This window comes from Nycticebus coucang, chromosome 8 (assembly GCF_027406575.1).
Source record: "Nycticebus coucang isolate mNycCou1 chromosome 8, mNycCou1.pri, whole genome shotgun sequence".
In the NCBI taxonomy this organism is placed as follows: domain Eukaryota; kingdom Metazoa; phylum Chordata; class Mammalia; order Primates; family Lorisidae; genus Nycticebus; species Nycticebus coucang.
Genome location: NC_069787.1, coordinates 126,449,576 through 126,465,563, shown reverse-complemented (window position 1 = coordinate 126,465,563; position 15,988 = coordinate 126,449,576). Strand labels below are relative to the sequence as shown.

Below are 15,988 nucleotides of genomic sequence, written 5' to 3'. Positions count from 1 at the left end.
CTGAAGGTCGTTAGTAAGTGGCAATGCTGGGATTTGAATCCTTGTGGTCACTCTCTTTTTTTTTTTTATTTTTTATTTATTTATTTATTTTTATTAAACCATAGCTGTGTACATTAGTATGATCGTGCGGCACCATACACTTGGTTCATAGATCGTTTGACACATTTTCATCACACTAGTTAACATAGCTTTTGTAGCATTTTCTTAGTTATTTTGCTAAGACCTTTACATTCCACATTTACTAGGATTCACATATACCCTTGTAAGATGCACCACGGGTGTAATCCCATTAATCCCCCTCCCTCCTCCTCCCTCCCCCCTCCGTCCCCTCCCTTTCCCCTTTCTCCCTATTCTTAGGTTGTAACTGGGTTATAGCTTTCATGTGAAGGTCCTACATTAGTTTCATAATAAGGGTGAGTATATTGGGTACTTTTTCTTCCATTCTTGAGACACTTTACTAAGAAGAATATGTTCCAGCTCCATCCATGTAAACATGAAAGAGGTAAAGTCTCCATCTTTCTTTAAGGCTGCATAATATTCCATGGTGTACATATACCACAATTTATTGATCCATTCGTGGATCGATGGGCACTTGGGCTTTTTCCATGACTTAGCAATTATGAATAGGGCTGCAATAAATATTCTGATACAAATATCTTTGTTATGGTGTGATTTTTGGTCTTCTGGGTATATGCCCAGTAGGGGGATTACAGGATTGAATGGCAGATCTATTTTTAGATCTCTAAGTGTTGTCCAGAGGTAGACCTCTAAACAAATCTTTATTGTTGAGAAGGCAATGCGGCCATGTTTCTATCCCTTCTGTTCCAAATCTGTAACAAACAATGATAAAATATGCAAAAAAAGGAAAAAAGCCAAATAATGTTCCTACCATAGCATCCTTCAGGAACTCACAGAATTCTTCTCATTTGTATGAACTGCAGCTGTTGCATGGAGCTGGATGCATGAAGAATGGAAATATTTTGATTTCCAGGTTAGTGCTGAGGTCTGAAGTTGTATAATGTTTTGCTAATTGTCCCTGCTGGTTTCTTGGGGCAGGAATTAAACAGCACATATGTGAAAATAAAATTTAGAATTCCGTAGAACAGGCCAACCAGGGGTGGGGAACCTGTGGCCTCAGAACCTTCTGGATCCTTGAGAGTGGCCTTTTGACTGAATCTAAATTTACTTACATTTTTTTCCTTTTTATTTGTTTATTTATTTATTTTTTAAATTTTGAAACAGAGTCTCACTCCATTGCCCTGGGCTATGGTGCTATCGCATGATAGCTCACAGTAACCTCAAACTACTGGGCTCAGGCGATCCTCTTGCCTCAGCCTCCCAAGAAGCTGGGACTACAGGCACCTGCCACAATGCCCAGCTGCTGAATCCAAACTTCACACAACAAATCCTTTTAATAAAGGGATTTGTTGTGTGAAGTTTGGATTCGGGGGAGGCACCTACTTGAGAATCTGGGGTCAACATGTGGCCTTGAGGCCACAGGTTCCCCAGGCCTGAACGCTGTGAGTCTTACGTAGTTTGGGAGGAAGGGGCGCCTTTTTAAAATTCAGGTTCTGTGCAACTAAGATAGAATTTTTTCCTAATCCATCTCACTGGAGTAATTACCCATCTTATTTGGCCAAAGAGAGTTGGCCAGAAGCTTGTCTCATGCCTATAATCCTAGCACTCTGGGAGGCTGAGGTGAGAAGATTGCTTGAGGTCAGCAGTTGGAGACCAGCCTGAGCAAGAGTGAAACACTATCTCTACAGAAAATAGAAGAATTATCTGTGTATAGTGGCATGGCATGAGCATGTAGTCCCAGCCTGGGTGACAGAGCAAGACTCAGTCTCAAAAAAAAAAAAAAAAAAAAAAAACAACAAAAATTCCCAGTAAGACAGTCTAAACCACACTGTTTATTATCGCATACTTCTGTTAATTTGGTGACCCACTGATGGGAAATTTATAGTTTCTGAGGACATCGATCTCAGAGTAAGGAAAAGGAAGGGACAACAGGAAAACATGGACATATTTTGCTTCAGAAAGGGAAAAGTTGAATCAATTTTCTGTTCCCAAATTGCTTCCTTTAGTGTCATACTGAAGCTTTTTATTTAGTAGATTCCTAGAGAAGAAACTCCAGGTGAAAACAGCAGTATGCACCTATTCTGATCTACAATTTCATTTCCTCTGTTGATCTTACAGCATGAAATACCCCAGTGTTTCCCTTCTAAATACTGACACAAGTTGACCAATGTCAAAGACCTCTGAAGAGTTTAGAAGAAGAAATTCTGTACATTTATCTTCCTGGTGTCATACTCTTTTAGACAATGGACCAGAACAGTTTTGAGTGGTTTCTGTCTAGAAGCTGAATACTAATGTTCCCATACCCAATAAATATGTAGCTCTATGAAAAGATTAAGCGAATGTATTCTCATGAAGCAATAGAAAATGATCTATTTTGTATTTAAATAGAGCTAAAACAATTTCATGCAATTGTTTCAGAGCAACCATCTGACAAACAGCCTTCTACGTGTGATTTTTGTTTATCTTGGGATCATCTCAATCACAAATTCTGGGGGCATCCAAACAAAAAATACACTGAATTCTACATAAGTACCGGAAAGATTTTCTTTTTTTTTTTGTAGAGACAGAGTCTCACTTTTTGGCCCTCGGTAGAGTGCCATGGCATCACACAGCTCACAGCAACCTCCAACTCCTGGGCTTAAGCGATTCTCTTGCCTCAGCCTCCTGAGTAGCTGGGACTATAGGCGCCTGCCACAATGCCTGGCTACGGAAAGATTTTCTAATTAATTGAAATGGCTTTTCTTAGTTAAATTGCCCAGGGACTTTTTAAAGAAAGGCTCATAATGTAGATCTCTTTTTGAAAGCTGAGGACCAAAACATAGCTGATTGATATCAGTGAAGCCTGTTTATGATGTGAATTATGAAGCTGTGTATACTGATTTCATCTTTTTCTGGAAAAACATATTTTCCAAATTGAAGCCATATCTCCTTAAATAAACCTGTTTCTATTTTAATAGCAGAGAAAAATATGCTATTGTTAAAATAATGTATAGAGGACAGAAAATGCCTTTCAAAAGATCCTTTTTACTTGTAGTGGTAACCAATTAGGCTACTATTTTAAGACTACTGGGACCTTGTCTATAGATACAACGGCTGAGTGACTTTAGCTATTAGAGTTTCATTAAACTGGGAAGCTTGGTACTTTTTCCAACTGTGTTTGGGGATTTTGCACTCAAATATTGCTCTGGCTAGAAATGATTTCAAGAAGAGTGCTATTACCGGCTATTGGTAATAGTAGCTAACATTATTAACCAAATGTTATGTGCCAGGGACTATGCTAGATGGTTTTATATTCTCCTTTCATTTAATCCTCATGGTAACCCTAAGAGCAAGGATCATTACTATCCCCATTTTAAAGGCAAGGAAACCAAGCTCTAGTGAAGGTAAATCACTTTCCTGAGAGGGCGGAGCTAGGGTAGGAACTCAGCGTATTTATGCTACCGTCTTAAGATCTAGGGGCTGGGAGGGCTATTTGGGGCTAGGAGAGTATAAATTAAGACGATCCTTTTAGAAAGCAGTTTTGAAGTCCTTATCAAAATATTTTAAACACAGCATATATTTTTGTCAAATAATCCTACTTCTAGGCATTAATCGGACATTTGGACAATGATTATGTACAAGAATGTTTACTACAACATTATTTATAAGATTTTATAATATAGATTGCGTAAGAGGAAGAAAACAGACTTTTTCTGTTCTCCTCTCACACTCGATGCAGAACATGGCTGGGATCAAATGTGTGGTTTTGTTTCTCCAGTGTATGAAGCATTTTTCCAGCAGACATCACTTGGGTTATCCTATAATGCACTAGAACCTCTGAAAGTTGATCCAAGGGACAGTAACAGGTCAACATATGGAGGTGGTCAACATAAGGAACTAGGCCTGCTGTACATAGACGTACACGTGGTGCCTGTGTGGTCTGTGAAAATTAGGTCGCCTTAAGGAGGTGGTCTGTGTAGGGAGTTGGTCAACTGTGGAGGATCTACCATCTGCCTGGAGATAGTGCCAGATCCTACTGGTTGAGGACTCAGTCTCACATGTCGGCCCCCACTGCAAATGCCAATTTTAGATCTAGGCCACCTGTACTTCTGAACATCTGGCTACAAACTGGGGTTCCCACTACCCAAGGCCACTACCCTGCCTTTGGGCTCAATAATTTGCTGGGATAGCTAACAGAACTCATTGTTCTGCAAGCAGAACACTTCACTTTCACTTGCTAGTTTATCATAAAGGATGTTACAAAGGACACAAATGAACCGTCAGATGAAGGAATAATCAGGCGCAATGGGGGACGTGGACCTTCCTGCTCTCAGGGGTGCACCTCCCGGCACCGCCACCTGTACAGCTCATCACATCTTGTTGCCCTAGAGTTTTCGGAGAACTTGATCTTCAGCACTCCTCTTTCCCTAGAGATTGGTGATTGGTGGGTAGGATTGAAAATTCCACCTTTGGGGAAAGGCAGAGAGCAGATACTGGGAGGCCTTAATTATAACACTGAGAACTTGTGTTTTACCATCAGTTGCTCTGTGTTTTTGGGAGCTAACTGTGGAGGGGGGAGAGTCTAGGGGCAAGGACTAGAGAGCAGGCTTTAAAAACTGGTTAAACAGAGGATGTCGCATGCCTGCAATCCTAGCTCCTTCAGGAGGTGAAGGTGGAAAGGTTGCTGAGGCCTGCAGTTGAAGGGTACAGTGGGCAATGATAACAGCCCCGCATCCAGCCCAAGTGGTAGAGGGAGCCCCTTTCTCTAAGAAAAAAAAATAGATCAAATCTTCATCTTTCATGGGATTAATTTTTTTTCAAAGGAAAATGGATAGAGAGGATCAAAGAGAGAAGCCGTGATGAGCAGGTGTCTGTAGGCTCAGCATGGGGCTGGACGTCCACGTGTGTGTCAGTGGGGAGGGAAAGCACAGGGATGAAGGAATTCTGAGGCAGGGTCGGGGTGACCCTGGAGCTGGCAGGCTACATGCTGGTTTTGTGAGGACATTTTTTGCTGGTTTATGATGTTGGATATCACAAAAGGTTTATACAGACCTTTTTTATTTTTCTTTCAATCAGCTGTCCTTAGTGTTTATATATCGTGTGGCCCAAGACAACGCTTATTCTTCCAAAGTGCAGCAGAAAAGAAAAAAAGGGGGACACCCCTGCACTAAGGCATTAAGCCTGAGTGGTTGGGACAGTGACGATGCCATTTAGGGGTTTAGGAAAGAAAGGTTGGGAAAGTAATGTATAGACACTACTGGTTGTTAACACATCAGTCCTGTTCCTCCTCTTTCTAGGGCCCTGATTTTGTCAAATGGTGTAAGCCAATCAACTCAAGGAGCCTGTTATGGTTCCAGGGGAGGACATGGCCCCATCCTCTTGAGTGCATATATCATGGCTGTGATTGTGTCATCTACTTCGTAGGAGGAGCACAGAAGATCTGGAAAAGGAAGCCTTAGGGGACTGGAAAGAATCAGGGAGGTCGTGGAGAGAGAAGAGCCCAGGAATCCCCCTTAGGAGTTCTGTGTGAGCCCTTGGGATCCCCTGTGACTGGGGCATGTGTTGCTCTGGCCCGGAACAGAGCATCAGAGGCTAGGAGGACTGAATTAGGAGATGGGGTGGCACACAGGGGAAAGATCTGAACAACCCTGTAAAGCCTCTGAAAACTGACCTGGCATTGGAACCATAACCCGCACAAGCTGGTGGGAACATTTTGTCTAAACTCAACCAGATCGATCGCTTGCTTAAACAAAAACATCAACACTTCTCAGAGTTTAAACAAGACTCCGAGTCTCATAACATTCAGAATGTCAAAAATACAATCCAAAATTGCTCAGCTGGCTGGGTACGGTGGCTCACACCTGTAATCCTAGCACTTGGGAGGCTGAGGTGGGCGGATTGCCTAAGCTCATGGGTTCAAGACCAGCCTGAGCTTCAGCAAGATCCTGTCTCTAAAAATAACTGGGTGTTGTTGTGGGCATCTATAGTTCCAGCTACTCAGGAGGCAGAGGCAAGAGGATAGCTTGGGTCCAGGAGTTTGAGGTTACTGTGAGCTATGACATCATGGCACTCTACCGAGGGTGACAAAGTGAGCCTCTGTCTCAAATAAATAAATAAAAAAACATTTTTTTTTTTTGAGACAAAGTCTCACTCTGTCATCCTAGCTAGGGTGCCATGGTGTCCTATCTCACAGCAACCTCAAACTTTTGGGCTCAACGATCTTCTTGCCTCAGCCTCCTGGATAGCTGGGAATATAGGTGCCTGCCACAATGCCCAGATGTTTTTAGAGACAGGATCTTGCTCTTGCTCAGGCTGGTCTCAAGCTCCTGAGCTCAGGCAATCCACCCACTCTGTACTCCCAGAGTACTGGGATTACAGGTGTGAGTCACCATGCCCCTGGTCTTTTAAAAGGGGGAAGGAGGGTGGTCAGCCTAGGTGTGGAGGATGGTGAAGTTTCTAAGGAGACCACAGGGTTTTGCAAGGTAGAGATGATCATCTGAGGTCATTTCGGTAGCATGGCCAGAGCAGGAAACTTGAATTGAGGAGTAATTAAGAGCAGTGGAGAGGGAGAAAGTCAGTACAAACATTTTTTGACAAAGTTGGGTGGTAACACTTTCTTGAGAATGCATAGCTGATGGAATGATTCCTTTTTATAAGATGGAGGTTCTGTTTATTTTTATTGGCATATTATAACTATGTATATTTTTAGAGTACATGTGGTATTTTGATACATGCATACAATGGATAATTAGTATTGATTCTGCTTCTTAAGCTGAACAGAGGCAGGGGTCAAGACTAGAGAGGAAGAAGTTAATGATTCAGCAGAGAAATAGGATGGCTGCTGGCACATGGCTTTGCAGAAGCCAGGAAGTGATTGGCCCAAACCCACAGGTGTTTTTTGTTGTGGTAGTGTATTTTGCTTTTTAAAAAAATTTTTTGGTAGAAATTCTTGCTGATGCAGTACCTGAAGGCGGAAATTAAAAGTCTAATTATTATCAAAGGTATTTAAGATCATCATAATTTGCAGGTGACATGATTGCTGTTCTTCAGCAGTGATTCCCAACCTTTTCTAAGTTGTGATACATGAAGAAAATAATGGTAGCTGTAAGATATATTAGAATAAGCCATAGGGAATTTGGAGACGATTTTCTGTGGCCTGTTGGAATAGTACTTTATGTTTTTATATTATATAATTCTGATAATAAAAATAAAATGTAAAATAAGAGGGAAGAAATTAAACATTGTATTTACATAAAACCTCTAAGTAAAATGTTCTGAAATTGGTTACCTAGAAGTTTAGCCTTACTTCTAGTTTAGACATAACTTTAATATAAGATTATTATGTTTGAAAGGGTATAAATATTTCTCAATGTTGACTTTTTAAAGATCATCTCTTGCTAGTCAACATAAATGAGAAACTTTATATTAGTTGCTGATTTAAAAGTTTTTAATTTTTAAAATTTACAGTAGTTGCCAAGAGAACTGAACATCTCTTATTCTTTTCTAGATAAACATGTTGAAATTTATTGTGATAATGCACACAGGTTTTCAAAACCAGAATCATGTCACATATGTACTTCAAAGTAGTGGTGAAGTGCCCCTTGCAAGTAGCTTGGATGTCACAAAAAATCCACCAGTTCCAGAATAAGTGGCAGCATCTGCTTAGCGTCAGGACAAGGATTCCAAGCTGCCAGCCTGCGAAGTGTCTGCCCTGAGCCCCTAACCAACTTCACCGTGGGCTGTGATCCAGGTGTGGTGGGCACCTGGAACCCTAGATCTTCCAGCAGCCCTGCAGGACTGTGACCACACGGCACAGAGAGGTGCCCTGCTGCAGGCCTGAGGAGCTGTCCCGGCTGTAGAGCACTTTGGCCACGTTTACTGAGGGCCGCCAAGCAGGGCTGCTGCGTGGTGAATTTGTGCTCCTTGCTACTGGTGACTGAACACAGTAAGAAATATTCTCTCGAGGGCCTCCCAGGAGCTTCATGATTGCAGGAAACTGGCTACAGGTGGCTGCCCTAGACCTTCCTGATTGCTGGGGCACCAGGAATCCATTCTCACCACACCGGCAGACCACACATAGCACACCAGTTGGAAAGCTCCAGGCTAGAAAAGCCCAAGGGGATTATAGGAGAAATGACAGACTAAGAAAGTGACTTAATATATGAAAGATAAACACATATAAAGATAAAGATGTAAAAACCGCTGGGTTTTCTAGATACCAACTAGAGAGGCAGCCTAATGGAAAAAAACAATTGCATTCCCAGTAGCAACAACAGAGATGGAATACCCAGGAATAACTTAGCAAGAAATCTGAAGTATTTATGTGAATACATGAAAATGTTTTACTATAAGATATTAAAGAAGATGTCAATAAATAGACCCATACCGTGTTCTTAGAGAGAGCTGGATCTTACAAAGGTGTCAATTCTTATCAAATTAATTTGTGGTTATAACATAACTCCAATCAAAATACTAATGGAGTTATTTTGGAATATAACAAAATCATTCCAAAATATATCTGAAGGACAAACAGGCCATATTAACTAATACATTTCGAGGAAAAAATAAAACTATTTTTTTCTGTATCAGAAAAGACTCTAAGATTTTCTGTATCTTGGAAAAGACAAATTTCCCAAAGGCAAAGATATGTAGCTTTGATAAGATTTTAAAATAGTAGTACGTAAAAAAAAGCAAAAATGGAATGCAAAGGCAAATATCAAACTGGAAACTTATTTCCAGTAAATGTTATACATAATTACTGCATGAAATTTATCAAGAACACAGGCACAATGATTAAAGAAATGAATATATCGGCTTGGCAGCCACAGCCCAGTGGTTATGGCACCAGCCACATGCACTGAGGCTGGAGGGTTTGAATCCGGCCTGGGCTGTCTAAACTACAATGACAACTGCAACAAAAAAATAGCCGGACGTTGTGGCAGGCACCTGTAGTCCCAGCTACTTGGGAGGCTGAGGCAAGAGAATCGCTTAAGCCCACGAGTTTGATGTTGCTGTGAGCTGTGATGCCACAGCACTCTACCGAGGGTGACATAGACTCTGTCTCAAAAAAAAAGAATAATAAAAAAAAAGAAATGAATATTTCAGTAGATGATGGAAAAGTTAATAAGCAATTCACAAAACTAGCTAGTGAATATATGAAAGATGTCATATATACGAATGATTAAAGAGATAGAGTTAAAATGAAATGTACTGTTTTGTCCAGTTGGAAAATAATTATAAAGTGAATATACCTCGTCTTGGTGAAGGCATAATGAAACGGTCACTATGAGTAGTAGGAACATAAATCAGTGCAACTTTTCTGAAAGAAATTTGGTAACATTTATCATGAGTCTGTGAACTAACATAAAATCATAAGTCCCTCTCCCCCAGCTGACTGAATGGACCCCTCTAGGCCAAGAAGACCCTAAAAAGTCACTAAAGCTGAGTTTCTGGCCATGAGAAGGGAACCCAGACTGGCTTCATCATGGTCCCTCCCTTTTGGGGGACATTCTTTGTAAAAATAAGATTCTAACTCATTAATAGGCAAAGCTTAAACCATACCCAAAGGCCTCCAATTTATATAGCAGATCATTTGAATTTCAGTAAATATCCAATGGTTCGTCTCTGTTTAACCAATGTACTTTAAAAATACATATAATTGGAGTATTGAAAACCAACATACTTAAGTTAAAACTTGCCAAACCTTTAGACAAAGCTTCATTTTTTAATCAATTGTAAATCAAAGAATCTTTACCCTCACCTATAACCTGTAAGTGCCCTCACTCTTGAGATGTCCCGTCTTTTGAGGCCACACCTGTCTATGCTTCCGTGTATTCACTTAGGGTCTTATGTAATTCCTGTCCCCGTGAATGTGGAACACCAGACGGTAACCCAGCTGCCGTGGGCACATTCTCTTAGGACCTTGTGAGGCCATGTGCTTCTGGCTAGTCACACACATTTGGCTCAGAATAAACCTTTTAAGATTATTTTATAGATTTTGGGTCATTTTCCCTTAGTAAGTCTTAAAATGCTTATACTTTTTGGCCCGGTAAGTCTAGTAATCTACCCTAAGGATTTTGCACAAATGCAAGGGAAGTGTCCTAAGGTTTTTGTAATTACAAAATAAATAGAAAGATATACATATGTCCAAAATCAATAAATGCTAAGTACATTTATTAATGCTAAGTACATTAAGCATATAACAGAATACTATGCAGTTTTTAAAAATTAGTTAAGGATATTAAAAACTTAAACTCACAATGCTTCTATTTAAGAAATATTTCAGGTAGCTTGTGAGTAGAATTAAAATTCAGCAACATTGCCTAAATTAGAAGTAGGTGAGAAAGCGAGAGGACGAGAACAGGGACAAAAATAGCCGAAAAGAACCTATTGCAAAAATCAAAACAGTGATAGCCTTTTTGGAAGGAAGTATGGAGAACACTCTAAGAACTCAAGCGAGACCTACCATTTGATACTGTAATCCCATTACTGGGCATCTACCCCAAGGGAAAAAAATTCTTTTATCATAAGGACATTTGCACTAGACTGTTCATCGCAGCTCAATTTACAATTGTCAAAATGTGGAAACAGCCTAAATGCCCCCCAACCCAGGAATGAAGTAACAAGCTGTGGTATATGTAACCATGGAATACTATTCAGCCATTAAAAAAGATGGAGACTTTACATCCTTCGTATTAACCTGGATGGACGTGGAAGACATTATTCTTAGTAAAGCATCACAAGAATGGAGAAGCATGAATCCTATGTATTTAATTTTGATATGGACAAAATTGAATGATAGGACAATTAATGACCTAGTACATGATGGGGAGTGAGGGATGGGAGAGCGGAGAGAGGGAATGAGGGAGGGGGTGGGGTCTCAATGTGTGACACAGTTTTGGGGGGCAAGACACAGTTGTAAGAGGGACTTTACCTAACACATGCAATCAGTGTAACCTGGTTTCTTGTACCCTCAATGAATCCCCAACAAAAAAAGAAAAAAATTAAAACAATTGGTGGGATCAGAACATTGGTGCAAAAATTCTAAGTCCATGTGAATGCAAATAGGAAGGTGCTTTAGGACCTCAAAGTGTGGAGTTTACTGCAGAGACAACATGAGATAAATAAAAGGATTGGCAGACAGGCCAAGGTGGTGTGAGGTTTGGCAATATGATTCTGGGTGGATCCATTCAGCAGACGTCTGTGATTTTCTCCAGCGACTATCAGCAGCCTGAAAATTGCAGAAACTACGGCATCAGAGGCTGAGAAAACTTCACTCATTCACTTGGGTGAATTTAAGTTTGGAAATTGACACAAGGAAATGAGAGAAAGCCGGAGTGGTGGAGATGTCTGGGGTGCTGGCTTGTGCAATCATTTATTCATTCAAAAAAAAGTTGATGAAACATACTGTGTGCCAACCACTGTCCCAGTCATTCTGGGGTTACGTGAATGAACGTATGAAAGATCTCTAAACATGGGGTGAGGTCGGGGAACATATAATGCACAGAATATATAATAAGCACAATTTTCATGCTGGAAAACAAAGGCAAGTGTGGAGCGGGGTCTAGGGAATTGAGAGAACACTGGGCTCTATAGACTTAACGGAGGTGGGGGAGGGAGACGTGCAGCATCTTGGGGGAGAAGGTCCAGGGGGAGAGCACCTGGACCACCAGGGTCGAGGATGGGGAGTGAGGAAAGAAAGGTTAGTCAAGGATCTGAGTCTTAGATGGAGAAACTGGAGAGGGTGTAGGTATAGTTCATCAGAAGTCAGGAAGTCCTGAGCTCAGAGTCACAGGGCTCTTACCGTAAACCAATTCCCTTTCCTTACACAAGTCCTTAACACAACTATTGTTAAAAGCTCCAGTGACACATGTTGGCAGCACTGTACTCCTACCCTGCTTTGATTTCAGAACAAGTGCTAGCTAGTGGGCACAGTGAAAATTAGCATGTCATAAGAGAGAATTCTTCTATAAAAATTTTTTTATTTCATATTAATATGAGGGCACAAATGATCAGGTTATGTCATTTGGGTTGCTAAGGTAAACTTCAAGTTGTAGTTGAGTCTTTCATCCAGAGGATGTAAAAAATTTATAAAAAGAATTGTGTGAGTGACTCACACATTCAAAGGTGCCTTCTTTAGAAGTTTAAAAACAAAGATAGAATTGTGAGGCACATAATTGTACCAATAGGACGATTACAACTTTGTCAGATCACCTTCTAAAATCATGAGCGCAGAGAAAGAGAAGAAGATGGAAGAAAACACCAAAACATCTACTGTGGCTGGCCACCTTTAGACAGTGGGACTACACTAGCTCTTTTTTTTTAGCCAGGGCTGGGTTTGAACCCGCCACCTCTGGCATATGGGGCCAGCGCTTCACCCCTTTGAGCGACAGGCACCGCCCTACACTAGCTCTTTTATATCTTTGTTTCTCCTTATTTTATTTTTACAATGGCCGAAGAACGTTTTTTTATGCATGAATATTGGTTTAAGTATAGTCCTGATGGAAAGGAAAGGCAGTGGACAAAGGGTATGGAGAACTGGCATGGGGAATAAGAATAGTAAAGACACGGAAATACGCTCAACATTACTAATAACCGAAGAACTGAAACTTGAAACTTGTAAAATTTATCTTTTATGCTCATTCTATTGGCAATTTAAAAACATTGAAAATGTAAAACTAAACAAAAAAAAAAAAAGAAGAAGAAGCAGCAGCAGCAAAGAAATCATCAGTGAAATTGTTTGATAAAATTTCCCAGAACTGGTTCAGCGCCCGTAGCACAGTGGTGACAGCGCCAGCCACATACAACGAAGGTGGTGGGTTTGAATGCAGCCTGGGCCAGCTAAACAACAATGACAACTGCAACAAAAAAATAGCCGGGCATTGTGGTGGGCGCCTGTAGTCCCAGCTACTTGGGAGGCTGAGGCAAGAGAATCGCTTAAGCCCAAGAGTTTGAGGTTGCTGTGAGCTGTGATGCCACAGCACTCTACTGAGGGCAACATAGTGAGACTCTGTCTCAAAAAAAAAAAAAAAATTTCCCAGAACTAAAATAAATTGAAAGAGTCCACTTAGTGGCCATAAAAATAGATAAAAATAGCCTCATGTCAAAGGCATATTCTCATGGCTCAGCACCTGTAGCTCAGAGGCTAGGGCACCTGCCATAGACACCAGGACTGGTGGGTTTGAACCCAGCCCCAGCCTGCCAAACAACGATGACAACTACAACAAAAAAATAGTCAGCTGTTGTGGCAGGCATGCTGGCTCCCACCTGTAGTCCCAGCTACTCGGGAGGCTGAGGCAGGAGAATCGCCTAAGCCCAGGAGTTGGAGGTTGCTGTGAGCCGTGTGACACCACGGCACTCTACCGAGGGCCATAAAGTGAAACTCGGTCTCTACAAAAAAAAAAAAAGAATCATGAATCAACAGTTCTGGATTGTTCCACAGCATAACTGTAAACTAAAAGAAAATGGAGAAACATCTTAAAGATATCAGAAACAAAATGCTTTTCAACCTTTAATTATATAGTCACCACATTATCAAGCAAATGAGGGTGAAGTACTACTTTTAACATCTCCTCAAGTTTCCTCTGATTCATTCTTTCTTAGGAGGTGTGTGTCACAAAAACTAGGCGTCAACCAAGAAAGAGAAGGGCTAACAGAAAAGGAAGGAAAAGAGAACCTCTAGGGCCATGTTAGAGAATGATTCCCAGATAGCAGCCATCTCAGATCAGGACCCGTTCAGAAATCTCCAAGAGAAAATTCTTTAGGACTATGATCTAATAATGCCTGATGCTTCCAAATATCTTGACAGGAATGTAGATGATTCACCGAAACGTTGCAATTGAATCAGTAGTGTGTTGAAAAATAAATAGATAAAATAAGGAATTGTTAACTCCAGGGAAAACACAAAGGTGTACAGGAAAGGAAACATAAACCATAGTTTAACTTCTGACTCTGTTCTGAATGACATCTAAATTGCCATCAGAAGGTAAACATCGAGTATCTCCTTAACCAGAAGTGTGATCTGATTCTATTGGGACAATCAGGGTACTGTGAAGGGCCTTGTGTATGGTGGAGAGAAAATTCTCTCCTTCTTTCATGGACAGAAATTTAAAAGTAAAACCTAAGCCATTCACGTCTTCTCTCTTTGGGCATTCTTGTGTTTGGATGGGGAGTTATCAGAAAGGTGATCAGCCATAGACAGCAGAAGGGAGAGAAGATGAGTCCTTGCTGGTTTGTCACTGGACGAACCAATCCTGGAGTTGGGCTACCTCCAACTTACTTGTGCAAGGACCTCAGAGACAACCCAGTGAGCACCTATGTCCCTGAAAGTTGGCGCATCCCTGATACCAAGCATACAAAATGAAGAGCAAAGGAAAAGTCAATGTTAATGAGAGGATACATTATTATTGAGCACTGAAAATATACCAAGTCCTTCAGGCTACCTGAAGATGGATAGCCTATATAAATTTTATTGCCTATGGTCTTAAACCTTTGTGTCCGTATAATGTTTGAAAGAAGAAAATGACTTTACTGAAAATAGCCACTAATATTTGTATAGAAGTTTATACATTTAAAATATAATTCTTACACATGACAAGTTAATATTCTAAAGAAATACATTATTATCCTAAGCCAGGGATTATGGAGAAAAAAAGAAATACTATATTATATAGTAGCTACTTCAAAAATGACAAAGAAATGAGTGAGACCACATGAATTTCTACAAGGACTTTCAAGTGCAATTGGCCCCAGGGAACAACACAATTTTGAGCTTCGTGGGTTCACTCACGTGAAGATTTCTTTTCTTTTCTTTTTTTTTTTTTCGTTGTTTAGGAATCATTGAGGGTACAATGAGCCAGGTTATACTGCTTGCATTTGCTGGGTCAAGTCCCTCTAGTCATAAGATTTTTTTCAATAGATACTATATTTGAAAAGTTTTTTGAGATTTGTGACAATTTGAAAAAACTCAAACTACATAGACCAGAACAACTGTAAGAATTAAGAGAAAGTTAGATATGCATTGTATGCATAAAATATTTGTAGATACCAGTCTATTTCATCATTTACTATTGTAAAATACATAAATTTATTATAAAAAGTGAAAATGTGTCAAAACACAAGCATATAAACACAAGTCATACATGGCGTCATTTCACAGTTGAGAAAAATGTACATAAACATAAATGTTCAGTATTTGATTGTAACTGCATAAAATTAACTATAGAGCTCACGTCCAGGACTGCTGTAATAATTCTGTAGCCACCTCCTGTGCTATAGTCCCGTTCTCAAGCACTGGAAGTGTCCACTTACAGTGCTGGGGTACTGGTCATCTGCCGTGAGCAGCTGCCTCTGCAGTAAATCGTGCATCTCCATAGAAAGCCATCTCCTGTGGTTTGTGTCCACTTACAGTGCTGTGTGGCGCTGGTCATCTGCCGTGAGCAGCTGCCTCTGCAGTAAATTGTGCATCTCAGTAGAAAGCCATCTCCTGTGGTTTGCATGTATTTGTTATCATGTTTAGTGCAATACTGTGAACCTTTAATACACCATGGGACCCATATGAATTGCCACTAGTGATGCTGGAAATGCTCCCAAGAAGCAGAGAAAAGTCACGACATTACACGAGAAAGCTGAATTGTTTGCTGGGGTCTGTAGATTAAAGTCTGCTGCTGTGGGTGCCCATCATTTCAGACAGATGATTCACCTTGTAAACAGATGATGTAAACTTATGGTATTGATAGGCTGGGCATGGTGGCTCACCCTATAATCCTGGCACTCTGGGAGGCCGAGGTGGGTGGATTGCCCTGAGCTCTGGTTCGAGACTAGCCTGAGCCTGAGCCAGAGCCAGAGCCAGAGTGAAATCCCATCTCTACCAAAAAAAAAAAAAAAAAAAGCCGGGCATTGTGGCGGGCGCCTGTAGTCCCAGGTGCTTGGG

At 40.7% G+C, this 15,988-nt stretch overlaps 1 protein-coding gene across 8 annotated transcripts in view; it reads left to right on the top strand.

The window, feature by feature from the left end:
• The window catches only part of LOC128591761 (uncharacterized), a 126,195-nt gene that overhangs the window by 23,982 nt on the left and 86,225 nt on the right, over positions 1-15,988 (top strand). The window lies entirely within an intron of this gene.